This window comes from Mytilus californianus, unplaced genomic scaffold (genome assembly GCF_021869535.1).
Source record: "Mytilus californianus isolate M0D057914Y unplaced genomic scaffold, xbMytCali1.0.p SCAF_5, whole genome shotgun sequence".
Lineage (NCBI taxonomy): Eukaryota > Metazoa > Mollusca > Bivalvia > Mytilida > Mytilidae > Mytilus > Mytilus californianus.
In genome coordinates this window covers 25,911,092-25,917,366 of record NW_026262701.1, presented here as the reverse complement: position 1 = coordinate 25,917,366, position 6,275 = coordinate 25,911,092, and positions in this window count along the sequence as shown.

The following is a 6,275-nucleotide window of genomic DNA, read 5'->3' as shown; positions in this document are numbered from 1 at the left end:
CTGGTCACAGATATATTTAGTGGTGAACGTTTAAATTTATTCACAACCTTAGTATACACATATATAGATCAAGGACGATTTAGAGGTTGACACATTGTGCAGACACATGTCTATTGTTGAAGACTGTATGTTGCCTTCTAGATGTCTTTTGGTTGTTTTCGTCGTTGGAGTGCTGTTTCATTGACGTATAACCTAAATCTCCCTTTATTCATACGCGAACATAAACACAAAGCTGATTAAAAGCCACTTTGTGTTATAACTGACTAAGAAATGGTTCAAAAGTAACGACTTTTTTTTTATTAATTACACAGGATGGTAGTACCCCTCTGATGTTGGCCACACAAAATAAGCATTTAGAAGTGGTAGAATTGTTACTGAACTACAGTGCTGATGTGACGGCGGTTAACAATGTGAGTATATAAACGATGTGTTTTACATCCCAACTATCAAAAAGGCTTATTATGTACAATACATAATACAGGGACAAGTAAATATACTACAGAGTAAACTGAGACACGAACACTTGTCGATTGCATAGAAAAATGCAGTTAAAATTTAAGATAAATATAGATTCTACCACTTGATCGAGTGTGATACGATATTTCTTCAATCGAAGCCGTAAAATTTTTAAACATATTTAAAAATTTGGTAGCTAGCTACGATCCTGGCCTAATCTAGCTTCGTGTCGCTGACAAGTTGATCCCGGAACCCAGGCTAACACATAGATCTTTAGACGATGTATGTAGATACAGAGTTTCTTTCTTTTCAAATAATCTGCACAAAAGATGTGTCTTTCAGACACAAATAAATTATTAGGAATGTCATTAATTGAAATTTAAAAGTAAAAACAAGAAGGTCATCATCCGAATAATTTACTATGTCTTTGATTCTGTTTTTTGTTTCCCTTAATGTATCTCATTGACATATACCCCTCACTGACGTTTATCCCTCATTGACGTTTACCGTTCATTGACGTATACCCTCAATGACGTATACCCCTCATTGACGTATACCCACTTATTGTACATTGACGTATACCGTTCACTGAGGTATACCCCTCATTGACGTAAACCCTTCATTGACGTATACCCCTCATTGGGTTCCCTTCTAGGGTATCTCGTTGACGTATACCCCTCTTTGACGCATATCCCTCATTGACGTATACTCCTCATTGGGAGTCTAGTGTATCTCATTGACGTATACCCCTCCTTGGGTTCCACTCTAGTGTACCTCGTTGACGTATACCCCTCATTGGGAGTCTAGTGTATCTCATTGACGTATACCCCTCATTGACATATACCCTTCATTGGGAATCTAGTGTATCTCATTGACGTATACCCTTCATTGACATATACCCCTCATTGACGCATACCCCTCATTGACGTATACCCCTCATTTGGAGTCTAGTGTATCTCATTGACATACACCCTTCATTGACGTTTACCCCCCATTGACGTATGCACCTCTTTGACTTATACCCCTCTTTGACGTATGCACCTCATTGACATATATCCCTCATTGAAGTATACCCCTCATTGACGTATTCCCCTCATTGACGTATACCCCTCATTGACGTATACACCTCATTAGGTTCCACTCATGTAAATAATTATTTTTACATACGAAATAAATAGCGAAATGTTCAGGTAGCTATGAAAAAGTATAAAAAAACGTCTACAACAACGATTTTAAAACCCCTCCAGATTGAAAACAAAATGCAATTGAACTTCGTGGCATTATAAATACTAACCTGAAAGAGATCCGATATCAACTTCGAAAATCGATTTAAAAAGCTTACTAGATGTGTTTATGTAGTTTACTGAATATCGACTCTAACCAAAACTCTGAATTGACTTGAATTGGATTTAACTTTTTTTTAGGAAAATAGCAATGCTTTCATGGTAGCCATAAGGACAGGTGATGCCAAATTAGTCAACACTATATGGCCATACAGGGGAAACTTAGACGTCAATCACCAGAACAACGTACGTTTATTGTTTATAGCTATAATAAATAGTCTTCACGAGATTAGTACTAACAGTGACTACATGGTATATGACTAGATTTTGTTTTGTCCAACTGGAAATATTATGTCGTGATACATGCGAACAAATATTCAGAATCGGCCGGTGACATTCCGAATCTCAGTCTTGATGATTAGTTTGAGGAATGGCATTTCTATATTGAAATATAAAGAAAAAAGGGAATAAAAAAAAGCTTTCGCTTACTGTAGGGTAATACACTAAAACAGATCGTCTTTTGACAACGAAGTGTATTCACAAAACAAGAAACGAGGCTTTCAAAAAAATGTTGGACGATAAACATACTGAAATATTCACTCGCTAAATGTAAAAAATCACAAATAATCCAATCTCTTTTATGAACATTTGTGTGGTTTCTGATTAGTTTCCTTTTGGAAGATCGATTCGATGAACAATGACAAGTACTTCCAAATATAAAAATGTCCAAACCCGTTCACTAAAATATAAAATTAGTACATCTGAAAAGGTACAATGATGAGGGACTCTGGCGATTATTACTAATAAACTGTTAAATTTAGCTAAATCATGTGATGTAACTTTTTCTATAGCTGGGCAACACTGCTCTCCATATTGCCACAGACAAGTGCTGGGATGCCTGTGTACAGTTTCTCTTAGCTAATGGTGCAAATATCGACGAACAAAATAATGTAAGTCATCAATAAAGATACATACCATTAAATGTTGCCGTGTCAAGATCAATTCCTGAGACTCGGCTATCGGTAATGTAAAAAAGTGATCAACTTGTCTATATTAGCTGCGTTTAATCTTTATAAAGAAAATACCAGAAATAAACTCTATTTACAGACTATGTATTTATAAGTCATTCTCTATTAATAACTGTGAAACATACATATCGTAACCTAGAACGGATTTTTCTTCTTCTTCGTCTCCTTTAATTTTAAGGTTTTTTGTTTTTATTTTTTCCCTTTTAAAAACATTTAAAAAGCTTCTTTGTGGACCTCTTCAGAATACCATACTGATTGATTAAAGTGTTGTGAAGTTGTTAACTGAACTGGGCTTAGGGAACAATTAAAACTTGTTCGTCTGAAGAATGCATGTACCAATAGACTTAGAAGAAGCGCAGTGTGGCAGTTTTATTCTAGATCTTACACGCGCATCGATCATCACGTACTAACACATTCACACGTACATGTCAATAGATCAACGATCGAGCTTTATCTTAATATTAGGTCTCTAATTTCGTGATAATTCGCCGTTTTAGAATCTAAAGGATCATGGATAATTTCATTGTTCTTACCCCGAAAGAAAAACAACTTCACGTCATTGACTGAATTTCAATTGTTTGGGACGTTGTAAGCCAATCACAGGGTTTTGGCATACGCTTTTGAAAATATTACCCAGAATGCATTAGATTCTGAAACGGCAAATTGGCCTTCGGAACACCCAAACAAACATTAGCACACGAATACCTCGCATAATGTAATAAACTTTGTTCTTAGAGTTTGTACCAAACGTCATAGTTCAAATAAAAACGAGTATAAAATTCAAGATTTTTTTTATTACTAATAAGTATTTCAAAATATAGGATGGATACACGCCGTTGATGGTGGCTTCTTTGAAAGGTGATCTGAAAGTATTAAATCGACTTTTGTCATCTGGAGCAGATCTACTAAAGGAAGACATAGTAAGTATCTTACGAGACAATGTCTATCCTATCCTATAGTGAACCGACTGTTGTCGGCTAGAGCAAATGACTAAAGTATTAAAGTAAGTACTATACGACATAAGTCTCGTCGTATCACACTCAGCAGATTGTTATGCAAGACAACCATAGTATACTTTTTATTGGGTGTATCAGCGGAATTCTTATGTATTACATAACTATACACTCGTCCCGGCATGCTCTTATGGCACAAAGTAGAAAGACGGAGAGCAGATACAAATGATCATGTGACATAGTATAAATGTGATAAAAAAGATGTTGGATCAACGTCAATGAAACAACACACAAAATGATAAAAAGACATAATGCGCTCGTTGTTGGCGTCCGTACGACCTATAGTTGCTTAAATCCGCTTTATTTTGGACTTTTTTTGGATTCTTGATTAGAAGTTCACTTTTATACCGGATACATGTACAAAAACGGTGTTCACACCGTTATGAAAAAATAAACATCAATTTTTATTCACTTTATGGCATTCATGAATGTCATATATATATATATTATATATATATATATATATATATATATATATGTACCGATCTTTAGACCTATTTTTAAAACTGTGGACACTTAGTTATTTAATAAGATAAAGAAAGTGATAAGTTATCATTAAAACTTGGAACGCTTAGTTATTTAATTGAATAAAGAAAATTATAAACAAGACTCAAAAGTAACCTGCAATTATGTTGATTTATTGAGACTTGAAATTATATGTAACAGTCATACTTTTCTTTCCAGCAAGGATGTACTGCATTGTGTCTTTCAGCCGAACCAGACCACGAATCAGTTCTAGATACACTCTTAGCTAAAGTTTCCGACCTGAATCTTAAAGAAAGCTTTGTAAAGGTACACTTTAAAGCATTTGCGCATAACGAACACTTTACGACACATTCAATCGGAGAAAGAAAATGAAACAAGTTAATACATTTCTTTGACATTCTTATTTGTTCTTTTTTATTTGGGAAAAATTGTTCCTCCTTTATTTTTGACTACATTTTTTGGATACTGTTATTCCTTCTATTCTTTCACGAGGTCAAAGATAAAACTCTAAGGAAACAAGTATCAACGTCATAAACAAGGATTAGTATGGTCAGTTATCGGTCTTAACTCTGCCTGTATCACCCTGCTCAGAGCGCCCTTCATGAAATTGCATTTTACTGCCTTGTGATGTCAAATTTATTGACACTGCCTTGATAACTTAAACCCGGACTTATCACCGACGTAATAGTGTTTGACACCACATTCCTGGACAATATGACAGGTGTCGTTATTTCAAAAGGAAATGCTCATCGTTTTAGTTGGGTTTCTGTATCTCAATCTTCTTTACTGTGTAGTGTTTTGTAAACTTGATTATCTCCACGTCCTTTTTTTGTCTTTATGACGTTGTGTGAGCACGATGAGCGGCCGTATTTCCGAAGTAACTGCTTACCATTTTATGCTGAGTTCGTTTGTCACAATCTTTTGTTGTCTGTTTGTGATATGTTGACCAATGTTTATCTTTAAGGTAACAGGTCCTTTAACGAGTGTAATCACAAAATTTTATGAACTTTTGAATGCAACTTAACCATGCGAAACTGCATATTAATATTAAATAAGTTTTACACTTTTTGAGATAAAGCAAATTCGAAATCTTATTTGGATTTTATTTTCTGAAAACACGTTATCAACTCATATTTATCTTACAATTCTACCGTTTACCTTCTTTTTATCACACAAAATTAGATTTTCCATACACATTCTGACAATTTTGCACATCCGGTAGCTTGAAAAGAGCTTTATGACCCATACTTTTTATGTGATATTTTTCAAATAAGCATGATATAAACTATATTTTGGCTAATCATTAAAATAATCTATCGAATTTGATTTAGACCCCCTGATCTATCTTAAGGCATAAGTAGTTATCCGATGTATAAAACGGAACTTCTAGTAGCAATCGGAATTTTTTTTTTAGAACAGGCCTTTACAGTAAAACTATGCAATATTTGTTTTGGTAATATCGAGGGTGATATTTACGTGTATCCTATACATTTGTCATTTTTTTCTGCAGGATATTTAATTTGCTTTATCTCCCAAAGTATAAAAGTTAATGACAATTTTTTTTCGATATTCATATGCAGTTCCACATGCGCTAGTTGGTTGCTTATATCATAGAAATTCACGAGATCGCCCATGTTCGTGCATGCTACTTTAATTGAGTCATTTTACTTTGTAGCCATTGTTTACCTTTCTTTTTTAACTGATGATTTTTACACCTTCCTTATATTTTTTGTTTATTGCCATGATGATCATTTTTATTATAACAATTACTATTCTGAATGCTCGGGAGCATATCATTCAATAAAATACAATCTCCTCTGTATTGATTTCACGAATCTATAAATGTATATCAACATACTGTCGAATGAGATAACATACTTCTAAGTTTGTAAAGTTTCACTAAACAAACTTTTCAGAACCGATTGGACCGGATAAAGTGTCCAATGGGTGAAGATGATCTGGAAGAATTGTTAGTGGCTGTACTTCTCCTGTTTGAAAAACTTACTGGA